This window comes from Elephas maximus, chromosome 11 (assembly GCF_024166365.1).
Source record: "Elephas maximus indicus isolate mEleMax1 chromosome 11, mEleMax1 primary haplotype, whole genome shotgun sequence".
NCBI classification, from domain to species: Eukaryota; Metazoa; Chordata; class Mammalia; order Proboscidea; family Elephantidae; genus Elephas; species Elephas maximus.
In genome coordinates, this window is record NC_064829.1 from 21,622,792 (window position 1) to 21,639,127 (window position 16,336).

At 39.4% G+C, this 16,336-nt stretch overlaps 1 protein-coding gene across 17 annotated transcripts in view; it reads right to left on the minus strand.

Moving 5' to 3' along the window:
* DLGAP1 (DLG associated protein 1) overlaps positions 1-16,336 on the minus strand; it is a 1,139,806-nt gene that overhangs the window by 716,408 nt on the left and 407,062 nt on the right. The gene's annotated exons all lie outside the window — the stretch shown is intronic.

Here is a 16,336-nt window from a genome sequence, read left to right on the forward strand (position 1 = left end):
TCTAAATCAAATATAGGTGAGACTTTAGATGTATTCCATCCTGGGGCAAAATTACTCTTCATCTGTAAACCTGTGAAATCTAACATACAAGTTATGTGTGTCCAAGGTACGATGGTGGAACAGGCACAAGGTAGACATTTTCATTACAAATGAGAGAAATTGGAGGATAAAAAGGGATAACAGGCACTAAGCAAGTCCAAAACCCGGCAGAACAAATTATATTATCTCTCAAGGCTTGAAAACAATCCTTTCTTCTCTGAGACCATCTGGGCAATGGCCCCACCCTCCATACTATGGATGTTGGCCACACCCTCTGGGTTCTGGGTGAAGGCCCCTTGATCCTGGGCTTCAGTTCCATCTTCCAGGATCTCTGAGAGGGTAACTGTGCTCACTTGGCTTTAGGCAGCCTGATTCTCTAGTCCATCTGAGTGGCAACCCCAATCCCTCATCCCCAGGAGGCCGTGTCCTTCTGCCCCTTTGGCATGGCATCCCTAACCCCCCTCAGTTTTGGGCAGTGATCCCATCCCCTGGCACACTTTAACAGCATCCCCACACCCCAGAACCAAGTTGGCAAAGATCCAAGAGACCATGCTCCCACCCTTTGAAAGCAAGAAGGCCCTGCTATACATGCTTCTTCTCTGAAATGCTCCAGGGATGGTTCTTTTTTTTTTCTTGGAGGACAACAGGTGTAGCTTCTTTGGCCTGTTTCTTGCCTATAAAATTCCAAGAGGTAGACAGCTTTCTTTCCTTTCTTTCTTTTCTGTCCCCTTCAGTCTAAGCTGGTGGGTTTTCTGCTGTTATAGTTGATTAGATCCATTAGTGACAGGCTTAATCCCCTTAACAAAAGACTGTGTAGCCACATCTTTAGTGAATATTCTGGGACATGTGTCCTTAGTCTGTATAACAGAATTTTCCAAATCTTTAAGTTTTTTCATTTTGCACAGTTCAAATTTAAGTCTATCTCTTTCCTTTCCCATTTTACTACAAATGGCAAAGAGAAACCACGTGGCCTCTTTAAGATCTCACCTAGACATCTCATCAGCCAGCTATCAATGTTCATCCCTTACAAGTTTCACCTTCCACCAAACATTTGAACATAATCCAGACAAGTTCTTTGCTGCTGCATAAAAAGCATCACCCTTCCTCCACTGTCTGATCACATGTCCATCATTTTCTTTTCAAGCCTCACTAGAAGCACATTTAATGTCCACATTTCTAGCAACATTTTGTTGCTGGCACCATATGTATTCTTTAAGAGAGATTTTCTCTTTAGTTCTTCTCACTTCCTTCTGAGCCCTCATTAGAATTGCCTTTGATGTCCATATTTCTACCTACGGTCTCTTCAAGTCATTCTAGGCTTTTACTATCAGGTGCCTTAAAACTCTGCCAGCCTCTACCCATTACCCAATTTCAAAACTGCTTGCATATTTTAGGTATCTGTTAGAGCAGCACCCCACTCTTCTAGTACCAGATTCTGTCTTAGTTATTTAGTGCTACTATAACAGAACAGAAACACCAAAAGTGGATGACTTTAACAAGCTTCTAGCCTCCCAATCTGTGTTTTCTCACAGACTGGGAGGCTAGAAGTCCCAATTCAGAGCACCGGATCAAGGGAAGGCTTTGTCTCTCTGTTGGCTCTAGATGAAGGTCCTTGTCTCTTCAACTTCTGCTTTCTAGTTCCCTGGAGATCTCCACGTGTCTTGGCATCTCTCTTACCCCATTTCTGCTCTGCTGGCTCGTTTAATCTCTTTTATATCTCAAAACAAATTGACTCAAGATACTTATTACACTAATCCTGCCTCATTAACATAACAAAGACAACTCATTCCCAAATGGGATTATAACCACAGGCATCAAGCCCAAAAAACCAAACCCACTGACCCTGAGTCGATTCCAGCTCATAGAGGCCCGGTAAGATAGCAGAACTGCCCTGTAGGGTTTCCAAGGCTTTAAATCTTTATAGAAACAGGCTGCCTCATAATTCTCCCATGGAGTGGCTGGTGGAACTGAACTGCTAATTAGCAGCTGAGTGCTTAACCAATGCACCAGCAGGGCTTCTTCTACCACATACCCATACCATACATATCCATTGCAGTCGAGTCAATTCTGACTCATGGCAATCCTACGGGACAGAGTAGAATTGCCCCATAGGGTTTCCAAGGAGCAGTTGGTGGATTCGAACTGCCCAACTTTTGGTTAGCAGACAAAAGCTTAACCACTTGTGCCCCCAGGGCTCCTTCTGCCACTCAGAGGTTAGGGTTTACAGCATATGCTTTGTGGGGGACATAATTCAATTTGACATATATAATGTTTCATACATATGAAAACAGACAGTAATGCTGTTTACGTAAATAATGTTATAAGGACCTGTAATGGCACGGTGGTTAAAGCACCTGTCTGCTAGCCAAAAGGTCAGCGGTTCGAACCCACCAGCCGCTCCATGGGAGAAAGATGTGGCAGTCTACTTCTATAAAGATTTACAGCCTTGGAAACCCTTTGGGGCAGTTCTGCTCTGTCCTACACGGTCGCTATGAGTCAAAATCAACTGGATGGCAACAGCATTATTTATATATACATGGTTTGTATCCTCGGGCATCTGCAGACATTTAGGCTGCAGAAAGAAACAAAGACCATTATTATCCCCAATTTATCAGCTTCAGAAAAATGTGCCCACACATGTGCACCAGAGAGTGAGAAAGAGGGAAAGAGATAATGAGGACAATTATTTATCCAATATTATGAGAAGCCAGTCAAACCATGTGTGGGCTCTTTATAGGCACATGGCTCAGGCTGCCACAATCATTTTATTCCAAATAACAAATGGAACAAGAAAGAAAGAGGTTTAAAAATAAAACATACAAAGAGCTGCAGTACTTTAGAGCAGAGGTCACCACGCTTTTTCACAGGGCCAGATGCTAATATAGTGGGCTTCCTGGGCCATGCGGCCTCTGTCACAGCTGTTTAGTTCTGCCTGGGTAGTGTCAAAGCAGCCACAGGCAACACCTATAAGAAGAAAGGTAGCTGTGCTCTGGAAAAGCTTTATTTACACACACAGAAAATTCAGCCCACGGGCCAACATTTGCTGACCCCTGCTTTAGAGAATAAAGAGGCAATGCAAAATAATAACCAAAAGAACAGCTCCTAAACATTAAGCATATTCCTAAAATGTAGGTATGAAAAACACCCAGGAAAGGGGAGAAGAGAGCCACACTGTTTCTCAGCTTGTGTATCACACCTGCTAGATCTTCTAACATGTTAGTAGCCGAGGCACAAAGTCACGTGCTAGTGCCAAATATACATAACTGCTTCAATGACTCTCTAGCCAATGTCAGAGGAGCATTTGTCAACAATCTCCTTTTTAAATGTTGTACAAATTATTCTGGCATTAGGCAAGAAATTGGCATAGATTATCCTGAAGTTTCCATCCAACTTTAAGATTCTACGATTCCAAAATTCAAATTATAATGCAATTACTAATACATGGCAGAATTTCAAAAGCAGCTGAAATGGTGTTTTATGGATTTCTTTTTCTGGCTTAACATTTTTGCAAATTCTAGAATGCTAATTCCTGAAGCTTGGCAGCTCAGAAAATAATTGACTATTTCCCAGTCACTTTACAATGGCTTTCTTTTAATTGAGGATAAATTGGCACAGCATGTAAAATCTGAAGACTAAAAATGGACCCTTTAGGCAACTCATTTTTCACGGAAATGAGTCAACCTACACTAAACAGTAATTCTACTTTTATATACCTGTCAGAGAATACCCTTGACTAAGTGCTCACCTAGTATATTATTAAGTACACATTCATTGACCATCTATTCAAGCCTAAAATCATGCCTGACAGATAGTAAGGTATAAAAATACTTATTAATTGAGGGAGGGAACATAGACTCTGAACGATGGTGCCTGAGTTCAAATCCCAGCTCTACCACTTACTAGCTGTGTAATCTTAGGGAAATTACTTAACCTGTCTTCGCCTTCCTTGCTTATTAGTAAAATGAGGTTTAAAAACAATACGTATACCACAACGTTCTGTGAGAATAAAATAAGATCTGTAAAGTGTAAGGCACAGTACCTGCTTACATAGTCAAATTTCAATAAAAATTGGTAATTTTTTAAAAATAAAACATAACTTTCACTTCCATTTTCATTTTACCAGATACAGTAGTTATCAAGGATATAAACATCATATAAGCCAAAGGCAGAAAAGGCTTCCAGGAGAGTATGGTGTCCTATTAATTTCTGGTAAAAGTGTACCCACTTAAAATTCTAATCTAAAGTATCTTGCACCCAAAATGAAAAGAGGAAATACATGAAATCAAATCCTATTAAGAGAAATAAATCGAGTCTTTTACTGCTCTGTGCAGTGCACTTTCAAGGTATTGTGAGTGGTACAAATGTGTGGGGAACATAAGCTCCATTGTCCAGGAGCTTTAAATCTTTTGACTAGGATAAAATATATAAAGAGATGAAGGTACTTAATGTACTCATTACACATTTATTGAGCATTTACTATATATCAGGCATTGGTAACACAAAGATGAATAAGGTACAATCTAGAGAGGCAAGCCACACACACTCTGTGAGCCTTACTTAACTCACCTTTAAAAAGGGAGTAGAAACACCTCACAAAGGTTTTGTGAGGATTCCACGAGAAGTGCTGCAGGATGGGCTGTGGAATGGCAGGATCTGAAGGCCACAAGTGCTTTAAGGAGAGGCCACAGTAATGTGGAGGAGAGACTCACTAATGCCTCGGGAAAGGCAACACTTGAGGAGACCAGGGCTCCTGACAGGGCTCCTGCAACAGGAGAGGGTCTCTGCCTGGGTGCAGAAGATGCCAGGGTCTCCCTAGCCTCTAATGCTTCTAATGCATTCGCCATTGGGTTATCAGAGCTATTGAGTCAAATCTGATCACATTGCTTTCCAGCCCTGTTTGAAAGTCTTGAATAAATTTCACCTACTGCATAAAATTAATGGAATCATTTACGACTCTGCCTTGAGTCCAGTCACCATCCCTCTTGTATATGATGCAACTATGATAAAGCACTCAGGTTCTGGGGTTAGATAGAATTTCTACTTAGTTGCTACAGGCTTGGGCAAGTTATTCGAACTCTGTAAAGATCATTTGCAAAGACAGGAATATCAGTAGCACCTACCATTTAATATTAGCTGTAGGAATGACATAAGACTGCACACTTAATAGTGTCTGGTACACAAGGACTCACCAAACGTTAACTACCAAAATATGTCTAAAACAGTATTTGGGGGAGATTAGTATAAGGATGACTTGAAAACAGAATTTTGGACTGGGGTCAGCATAAGGCACAAACACGGGTGAGGATACTACTGCAGCAGCCAAGATAAGAGGCAGCAAGAGCCTGAGTTAGGATAATGGCTGAGAGCGTATTGAGAGGGCAGGGATTTGACACTACTGGGAAAAACCAACTAAGATCTGGTGAGGGGCTGTATAACCAAGTGGGAGTAAAGTTAGGGAAAACAAAGGTGACTCCAAGATTTTGACATTGAGATAATAATGTTTAAAAAAAAATGGAGAAGCCAGACAGATGAGACAGGATGATTGAATTTATAATTACAGAACTCGTAAAATACATCCAATATTGAAAGAGAAGACTGTAAATTAAAAATTATGACATGACCACAATAATTATGTTTCCTAGTCTGAGTCCTGAAAGTTTATTTTTAACCTCGTAACAAATAATACCACTACTCTCCTGGATCTTTACATCTTTTCTGACTAGTTCCTTTGTCCTCTTCCGTCTCCTATATAAGGGTCCCTGAGTGGTGCAAGGAGCCTTGGTGGTGCACTGGTTAGGTGCTTCACTGCTAATCAAAAGGTCAGCAGTTCAAATCCACCAGACACTCCTTGGAAACCTATGGAGTAGTTCTACTCTGTCCTACAGGGTTGCTATGAGTTGGAATCCACTGGATAGTGACCAGGTTTTTTTCCGGTGGTGCAAACAGTTTGCTGTTACTAACCTACAAGTTGGCAGCTCAAACCCACCCAGTGGCAAAGAAAGGCCTGGCAACTTGCTTTTGTAAAGACTGCAGCTAAGAAAATTGTATGGAGCAGTTCTGTTATGTAACATACGGGGTTGCCATGAATCAGAATCGACTTGATGGCAACAGGTTCGTTCGCTTGTTTGTTTTTGTTCCCTAAGTAAGGGCCTTGAATTTATCCATAATCCTCTCTTTTTCTGCTGTCTCCCTGAGGTAGGCAACGGAGTTCATCTCACTGTGAAAATTATACTAGAACTCAGGCCTCCCGTTTATTTGTCCTAAGCACTTTCCCCACTACATTCTAACTCTGCAATATTTTGCATACCTAGAAGTAGGTTTGAAAGACAATCATAATAATAAAAATATCAGGAAATAAGGAGTAATTTAAAAGTCAAGGGAGAGAGGAAATTATTCAAACAGTTAATACCAATGCCTATGTTATTTACCAGTAACTTTTCTTAAATAAAAAAAAGGATCAAAATGTGTGAAGCCTTCCTTGTGTCCCTCATGGAATATTTTCTTAAGTGGAACCTTTAGAGTTTCTCAATCCCCCAGGGATATTAAAATATATGCCCAATCAAGCCCCACTGCAAATTCCAGTTTGAGACATTTGAGTTTGTTATTACTTAAGACCCAGGAAGTCTTTGATTAGGGAAACTGCCATGCCAGGAACCTGTACCCCCCGCCCCGCCAGGACTTAATTAAGAGGGCAATACTGCTGAGAGTGTGTGTGTGCCACAGCCATCATGCTGTATTTGCCAACACATACAATACCTTCAGGCAGAGGCGAGACATCTCAGCTGTACTACAGTGGACTTGCAACAAGAAAGCAAAAACAACAACAAAATGAAAAACAAAAACAAAACCATACACAGGAATCCGCTGGTGTGGTCAGAAACCAGAACACATTAGGAAACATCAGTAAAGCATAATGTTGGGTCTCCAGGCTCTGACTATAACCATCTGACTAATTGGTCATTAAAATATTAGGCTGGTAATATGGCACTTGGGGACAGTGGTGGTTCAGTGGTAGAATCCTCACCTTCCATACAGGAGACCCAGGTTTGAGTCCCAGCCAATGTACCTCATGCATAGGAACAACTCAGCCGTCAGTGGAGGCCTGTGTGTTGCTATAATGCTGTACAGGTTTTGGCAGAGCTTCCACACTATAGCAGACTGGGAAGAAAATCTGGTGATCTACTTCTGCAAATCAGCCAGTGCAACTCCAATGGATCACAATAGTCTGATCCACAACTAATCACTGGGATGGTGGAGGACTGAACAGTGTTTTGTTCTGTTGTGCACAGGGTTGCCATAGTCAGAGATCGACTGATGGCAGTTTACAATAATATGGTACTTCAGTCAACAAATCCATTCAAATTTGTGAAAGGTAGGGAGTGAAGGAGATGTCATAGATGACCGTCCAGTTCCTAACTTAAGGAGATGTCATAGATGACCGTCCAGTTCCTAACTTAAGGAGATGTCATAGATGACCGTCCAGTTCCTAACTTGAGAAGTTGGGTGGGTGGGTAGAGGTATGGTGTACTGAGACAGAGGGCAGCAGAGGAGGGAGGAGCAGATAGAAGGGGACGCCTATGAGCTGTTTTGGAAATAATGAGTTTGATGTGACTGTGAAACACAAGTGGCTGTCCTCATGTTTAATACCTAGGCCCTAAACATGATCAATAATTCAGGTCTGAGTTACTAAATGTAGTTAATTTAAGGTAATACCCAAACTATGTCATTCTTGCTTTTCTGCAGCTATTTAAACACTTCACAATTGTGTAAATCTACTTTTTAAAAATTGTTATTGTTGAGAATATACATAGCAAAACTTACACCAATTCAATTGTTTCTACTTGCACAATTCAGTGACAATGATCACAACCCTCCGTTTCTGAGTTGTTCCTCCCCCATTAACATAAACTCACTGCCCCCTAAGGTTCCTATCTAGTCCTTCAAGTTGATGTTGTCACTTTGATCCCACATAGACAGTACTTAAAAGAGCATAATCTACTTTTACTTCATGATTTGAACTGTTTTTTCTATAAGTCCAGTCTTATAGGTACCCTAACAGACCAACTGGCTAATTGCAAATCAGCAACATCCTTGATTCAAAGCAAGTTTAATCTCTAGCGCTCTTCTCCTGGCATATGTTTTCAATTGCCTCATTAAAAGACCAGCTCTTGCTTCCCACAGGTCTCACAACCAATACGGACAGAAAATGTGGTGGATAATTGAAGGGGTTCCAATGGTAGACTGCTTGCATCTGTACCATGCTCTGCCATTTACTAGGTACATCTTCTTTGGCCAAGTTATTTAGATTCTATGCGCCTCAGTTTCTTCATCTACAAAATGCAGAGTAAATTTTAGATTTGTTTTATGGCTTAACACATAGTCTTAAAAAATTATATGTGTGCTTGAGAAGAACTGGTATTCTCCAATTGTTGAATAAAGAAGTCCATGAACGACCACTAAATGAAATTTGTTAATGTGGGGTTCATATCTTTTATATTTTCAATGACTTTTTTGAGTGCTTCCTCTATCATTATTGGGAAAAACATCTTGAAACCTGTTATTATGATAGCGGATTTGTTGATTTCTCTCTGTAGTTGTGTCAAGTTTTTACATGGGGTTGTACTAACAGTTACGTAAGATAACTCAGGTAAAGTGCTTAAAACAATGCCTATTATACAGCCTATCAGTCAGGTTCTCCAGAGAAACAGAAGAAATGGGATATGTGTTGGCTGTTTTAAATGGTATCACCTTTCTCTAAGTTTTTAAATAAATAAGATATTTTAGGTGAAATTTTCTAGCACAAAGCTGAGAGCATGGCAAAACCAAAATAACCATAGCCAAAATGCCTTTCCTCCTTTTCTTATAATTTTTGTCAAGCTAAATCCTTCTACTATACAGTGAATGTTGTCCTTAGGCATTCTTAAAGTATCAGCAAATATTAAAAAATGTGAGATGTAATAAACTCTACGTTTTTTATTTTACAAAGAAATTATCGTATTATACAACAAAAAGTGTTTATGTTTCTTTCAGAGAATACTCACGGGTCATTTAAAAAAATGCCAATATCAATAATAGTTGGTCTGTACAGAAATATTTATGCTACTGTGAAGAAACAGGTTGTCCAGGCAAACAATATCACCATTACCACCACCGCCCACTATACATATATATCTCATATATACATCTTAAGGCATGAAACAGCCTCATCAGTATGATTTTCATCTTGATGGTAATGTGTCTTTGAGACAATGACAAATAAACACAACTATCCACAATTAGATTTTAGTTATCTTACAGATGTCTGGAATACCAAGGTACTCAAATAGCATGAGTAGTTTTTAGCTCCTAAACTAATTCTGAGATTAAAAAGTACACAGAAAATTAAAATAGTAAGATTTATGTCAAAAATACACTAACTTGAAGATAGAGGATTTACAGAATATTGAAATAGAAAGAAAAAAAAGCAAACAGAATTACATGCTCTGCTATGACTGATGAAATATTTCACTGCAAACTTAATTGAGTAGGCAGTTCTGAATTTTTGATAAGAAATTACTGGGGCTAACCAATATCAAAGTCACAATTAAATGACAACAACAAAACACACATATAAAGAGCAGAAAAAACTCAATATTTGCATGGATCCTATAGTATGAATCATCTAGTGATCAAAATTTTATTTCTTTGGCGTCTGGGTATAAGGCTGCATCTGGCAATAGCTATGAAAATATTTCTTCTAGAAAACAAGAAAGAAAAAATAAAAGAATAACTTGACTTACTGGAATGAGTTCAAAATCAAGAGCAAATAAACATTTATTCAGGCGTTTTATATGTCTTTTTTTTTTTTTAGTGTCTTCATCTTTTTTTTTTTTTTTGTCTCAACCTGGCATTCTAGAGCCTTTGTAAAGATGTCTCTAGCATACCTGTCCAAGTCAGCATTCTTACAGGATCACACCTATAGAGTTAGTTTGATTCGCGGTAATTCAATTAAAAATCTTGCTGAATGATCTTTCTGCCTCAGCTTATGCTATTCTTCTTATTAGGATAACCCTTCTTGTCTTCTTTTTTATTAATTTATTTTATTTTTGTTCTCATTGTTGAGAATATATGCAGCTTAACATACACCAATTCAAAAATTTCTACATACACAATTCAGTGACGTTGATTACATTCTTCAAGTTGTACAGTCATTCTCACCCTCTTTTTCCAAGTTGTTCCTCCCCCATTAACATACACTCACTGCCCCCTAAGTTTCCTGCACAATCCTTTGAGTTGCTGTTGTCAATTTGATCCCATATACTTATTAAAAAAAACACAATATTCAAGACAGACATTCTTTACCAGTCAAGCTAACCCACTGTTTGGTTTTAAGATTTCAGGGAATATTTTTGGTTTAAGGTTTAAAGATTATCTCAGGGCAATAATTTCAGGGCTTCATCTAGCCTCCACAGTTCCAGAATATCTGGATTTCATGAGAATTTTAAATTCTGTTTGGCATCTTTCCCTTTTTGATCAGGATTCATCTACAGAATCTTTGATCAAAACATTCAGTAGTGGTAGCCGGGTACCATCCAGTTCTTCTGGTACATACGGTTCAGCTGGCAAAGGAGGCAGTTGTGTATGGAGGCAGTTAGCCACACATTCTGTTTCCTCCTATTCTTGACTATCTTTCTTCCTCTATTGCTCTAGGTGAATAGAGAACAATTGTTGTACCTTAGATGGCTGCTAGCAAGCTTCTAAGACCCCAGGCACCACAAAACTACTAGGAGTTAGAACAGATGCACTAAACGTGATATTTGGCCAATTAACCAGGATGTCCCATGAAACTATGACCCTAAGCCTCTAAACCAAAGAACCAAATCTCATGAGGTGTTTGGTTGTACATAAGCAGCCTCAGCAGCCACTCTTTTCTCGTCATTTTTGTAAATATATCTATCATACAACTATTCAACTTTTGTCAGTTCAGCTTTTTACAGGTGTATAACTTATCGACATCACTTACGATAATCAGCTGTACAACCCTACTCTTAATCATTATGATTTTTCCAGCACCATAAACCAAAACTCAGTGCTCCATAAGCAATAACCCTCCCTCTCCCTTTCCCTCCCGCCCCTGGTAATCATTAGTAAACTTTGGTCTCGATACATTTGTCTGCCCTTGTCTTTTTTATATAAGTGAGATCACACAACATTTGTCCTTTTATTTCCCTCAGCATAATGTCTTCAAAAGAGCCCCAGTGGTGCAGTGGTTAGGCACTCAGCGGCTAACTGAAAGGTCGGTTGTTTGAACCCACGAGCCGTCCAGTGGGAGAAAGATGTGGCAGTCTGCTTCTGTAAAGATTTATAGCCTTGGAAACTCTATGGGGCAGTTCTCCGCTGCCCTGTAGGGCTGCTATGAGTCTGAATTGACTCAACAGCAACAAGTTTAATGTCTTCAAGCTCCATCCATGTTGTAGCATGTTTCAAAGCTTCATTTCTCTTCCTGGCTGAGTAGTATTCCATTGTATGCATGTACGCACAACATTTTGTTTATCCATTCATCCGCTGATGGGCATTTAGGTTGTTTCCATCTTTTGGCTGTTGTGAATGTGCTGCAAAGAACCTTGGTGAGCATATGCCTGTTCATGTCACTGTTCCAAGTCTCTTGTGTATAGTCCTAATAGTGGAATTTCAGGGCCATATGGTAGTTCTATTTTTAGTTTTTTGAGGAACTGTCACACTGTCTTCCACAACGGTTGTACCATTCTGCATTCCCACCCGCAATGGATAAACCTGTCTTGATGAATCTTTATTTTAGTTTCTGCCAAACTGTTGCTAGAAAACAAGACAGCTGAATGCAATTTGCAAATATTATGCTTTGACACTGAAAGAGCCACTCTTGACAAAAAGGACTTTGCTTGTTATGTGTGATCATTAGCAATGTATAGAACCAGAGATATCTCGTCTAGATGAAAAAATAGGTTGAATTTTCCCATTAGTCTTTCCAGTTTCAGATGACTAAGTAACAGATCTTTTAGAGTTCATCCTTTAGAGTTTCAAATTAAAATTTCCAAGCTTTGCAGAATTATATTAGAGAAGAATATAATCTTCATTAACCTCGATTTGATCTCTGCAAAGTTTAGAGACATGTACAGGTTCTTGGAGCTATATATGTTCAGCTCCTACCAAGTGCTAGGTTTGTAAGCATTATGTCTAGTCTTAAAGCAACCTTGCAGATAATAATAATATTGCACTATTTTAGATGAAAAAACTAAGGTACATAGAGTGGTTCAGCAAATTCTCCAAGCTCACACTGTTAAAGACTGAAAGAACTAAGTTTTGAAATCATATATTTCTCTACCCAAAGCCTTGCTCTTTCAACATTACCATCAAATGTGTGCCATGAGCTGACTGATCAACTCAATTATAGTTCCGTGCCTGATTTTAAGTAGAAATCACATGACCTGCATCCTGAGATTCCAGGATTAGGTACTAGAATGAATCCCAGAGGCCATTTATTCTAAGCTCTTTTTTTTTTTTTTTTTTTTAAGTGAGGTTACTAACAAGGTTGGAACTGGGATTTTCCTTAAGGCTAATATTGCTGTTGATAGTTGCCATCGAATTGATTCCAACTCATGGCAACCCATGTGTGCAGAATAGAAGTATGCTCCACAGAATTTTCAAGGCCTTGAACTTTCAGAAGCAGATTGCCAGGCCTGACTTCTGTGGCATCTCTTGGTGTGTTTGAACTGCCAACCTCTCAGCAGGTAGTAGAGTGCTTAACTGCTTAACCCATCCAGGGACTCCATGGTTCACATTAAGCGTGCCACAGTGTGACATGAAAATTTAAAATTTTGTGCTGTTAAAGTGAATTATTAAATAATTAAAAAAAATTTCAAGCATTCATGTTATTATCCTTTGCTAACTATTTATGCTAATATAAAGTTACAGGCTTTTTCATGGGTGAATTTTGAAGTTGACTCAACTATTGAATATGTAATGGAAAAAATATGTGGAAACTTGGTTTAAAAACATACAGAATAAATTTCACACTGAGCTCTAAAAGTAGGCATTGAGCCCAATTTCTAGAATAAATCAAAGAGTAGGCAGAAAACAGACAGCAGGAACAGTTATTTTAGCAAGAAAAGAAGGACAAATTTACCAAGCCAGTCATGGGATGATGTATGCAGATAAGAGATGCTGAGAGAAAATGTGCAACATTGATACATGAACACATTTGAATGCAAGAAAGCAACAAACCAGAAAGCACAATAGTCCTAAAATGAATAAACATTCAAATTATGCTGCAGCTGCAAAATTTAAACTCAAGAAAGAGACATTTGCAAAGGAATTTATTAAATAGATGTGATTTCCTGGTTTCACATACCCAGCAGCTCTTTTATAAATTAAAATGAACAATGTGTCTTGATATAAATGACATTTCCCTCCTGATACACTCAATCGAATAGCAAAAAATCTTTTGTGAAATACCCTACTTACTAAAGAACCAAATACTATCGATACCCAAACACTCAGGCTTTGCATATGTAGAGTTATTCTACCTAATAAAATGTCTCAAATATTGAGCATGGTGTTACACAAAAAGATTTGATTGTGAAGGAAATCAGTCTTTCTTATGGCGCCTGCCAAAGCACTTTCTTTGTAAAGAATTAAGTTTCTTGATGAAACCAATACTTAGCTGCCATCCATCCACCCATCTACCCACCCACCCACCCATCGGTCCAAGTTTTTATGGGCCTACAAAGTCTACAACTTCGTAGAGGATATAAAAATGCATCAGGAAGTTTTATTTTGGGATTTTATGATATTAGGATGGTATTTGACCAGAAGACTCAAACACTGTTCTTGAACAAGCACAGCTCCCCACATGGTGCTGGTTGGCAAGTAAGCCCTCGCAGTGCCATCTATCTTTGACCAAAACCACCATTTAGAAACTGCAGCACCTGCCTGGATAGTTTGGTTTAGAGTAGTTCTCAAGGTAAGGGTTCAGAAGGAGCAGCATTGGCAAAACCTGTGAACAAACACAAGTTACCCACAACCTATCTGTGTTAGAGAACCACAATGTATCAGAATTACTTGAAGGCTTGTTAAATCACAGAGTTTGCATTTCTAACAAATTCCCAGGTGACACTGATGCTGTAGTCCTGACTACTTTGAGAACCACTGCACTAGAGCACTGGTGAGAGAAGTCAAGGAATAAGTCTGAAAATTTAGAGTGGCAAGTTTTACATGCCTGGGTAAGGAGTTTACACAATGATGAACCGGTAAATCACGGAATATTTTTCGAGCAAAGAACTGGTATGAACAGGACTGTTACTTAGGAATAATTTGGAGCAGAATGAGACCAGAGGGGAAATGAATGAAAGGTGACTGCGTCTTTAGGTGAGAGGACACCGTAATTCAATCTGTCTTTGATGATTCAGGGATTTTTCTTGCCTCAAATTCACTGGGACCATTCTGTCAGCGTGCATCCTGTGCTCAGGATGTGGTCTGTTCTAAGAGCCATCCCTCTACTGTCATGGGGTCCTCCTCATCCCATAGTTGGATTCAGTCTACTCTTTTCTGCCTTGCCACCTCCCATACTTCCCTGGTTTCCTGGCCTGACCACTTTCTGCTGCCTTTCCTCAGTTTCCCCACCATTTTCATTTCCTTCACTAGAAAGTTGCATGCTAATACTCATTAGTTTAGGTGTTTATTTGTTTTATTTATAATAGCACTCTTTAGAGAGTCCACCAATGACATTCCTTCTCTGAACATAGGATCTTCTAGGTCAAAACATAACCGCAGCCTTCACTCTACTTTATGTTAATCTCTTTTTTGTCCTGCTTTAAAGCCTGCTTCACTTTAATGTAATCAATCTACTTTACCAGCTGACAATCCATGCAGCATTATGCCCAGACATACATTATTTAAGTTACACCTTTCATATAAATAATAATACTGCTAACAGGGCTGTTTGCAAATTAGAAAGATAATACTTACATGTGTGAGTATCCACAGACACCTTCTAGTATATGAAACAATACACAGTGAGTAATAAGTACAACCCAAAACCAAACCCACTGCGGCCAAGTTGATTCCGGCTCATAGCAACCCCATAGGGTTTTCTAAGGCTGTAAATCTCTACATAAGCAGACCACCGCATCTTTCTCCCAGGGTGTCACTGGTGGTTTCTAACTCCTGACCTTTGGTTAGCAGTCAATTGCTTTAACCACTGCACCACTAGCACTCCCTGTAACAAGTATCCAAACCAAAAAAACCAAACCCATTGCCGTCGAGTCGATTCTGATTCATAGCCATCCTATAGGACAGAGTAGAACTGCCCCATAAAGTTTCTAAGGAGCTCCTGGTGGATTCGAACTGCCATCCCTTTGGTTGGCTGCCGTAGCACTTAACCACTACGCCACCAGGGTTTCCGTAACAAGTATAGGTATAATAAAATGTTACTATGCTATTTCTAAATATTCCAAAATTTTGAGTCTACAACATCTCAAACGTACACAGGGAACAAGAAGCATTTCTCACACTGAACACAGATGCAGGAGTGAGTTCTCAAATGGTTCAATCTGGTCTATGACATTTAGATAGAACTGTTTAACATCTTTAAACACAAACCATTTTATTCTTGGAGATAACCATATTTAGGAGGGAAAGTTATGATTTAATGTAACTCAAAGGGAACTTAACAGATGCCTCTGGTTTCCTGTGTCATGCCCTCTGGGCCCACCTCTCAGATCAGCCAAAGCTTCAGGGACAGACTGTTCTGTGCCAACTCATCCCAGACCAATCTGTGTTTGAGAACCCAAGGTATCACCTCATGGTATCCACCTCAAGTGACAACTGTCTTTCTGCCCCAGGTAGAACCCAGAACCATGGGGGAGTTTATGCCTCTGAAGGCTATCCACAACCAAGGGGGAATAAAAGCCATGACGTGGTTGAACTCTATGTCACACATTCCTCGGACAGAAATTCTGGGAGGTATCCCATACCTCTCGTGGAAGATCCCAGCGGAATCAAGCTTGCATTGCCCACAGCGATAGCCATGTTAGCCCATCCATATTTTAGCCTTCGTTTCTTCCCTGATTCACTTTCCCCATCCTCTGATTTTTAATCTTTGAGGTTATAAATTAAATCACCTACTGTATACCCAAGTCACTGTCTCATGCAAAAAGCCCAAACAAAGACGGATTCACTAACATTAACCCTCTGTTGATCTGACACCACTTACGTAATATTTCTGATTTATATGTCAGTGTTAAGACACTTCTTTTCTTCCTCCAAAAATTACATAACGAAA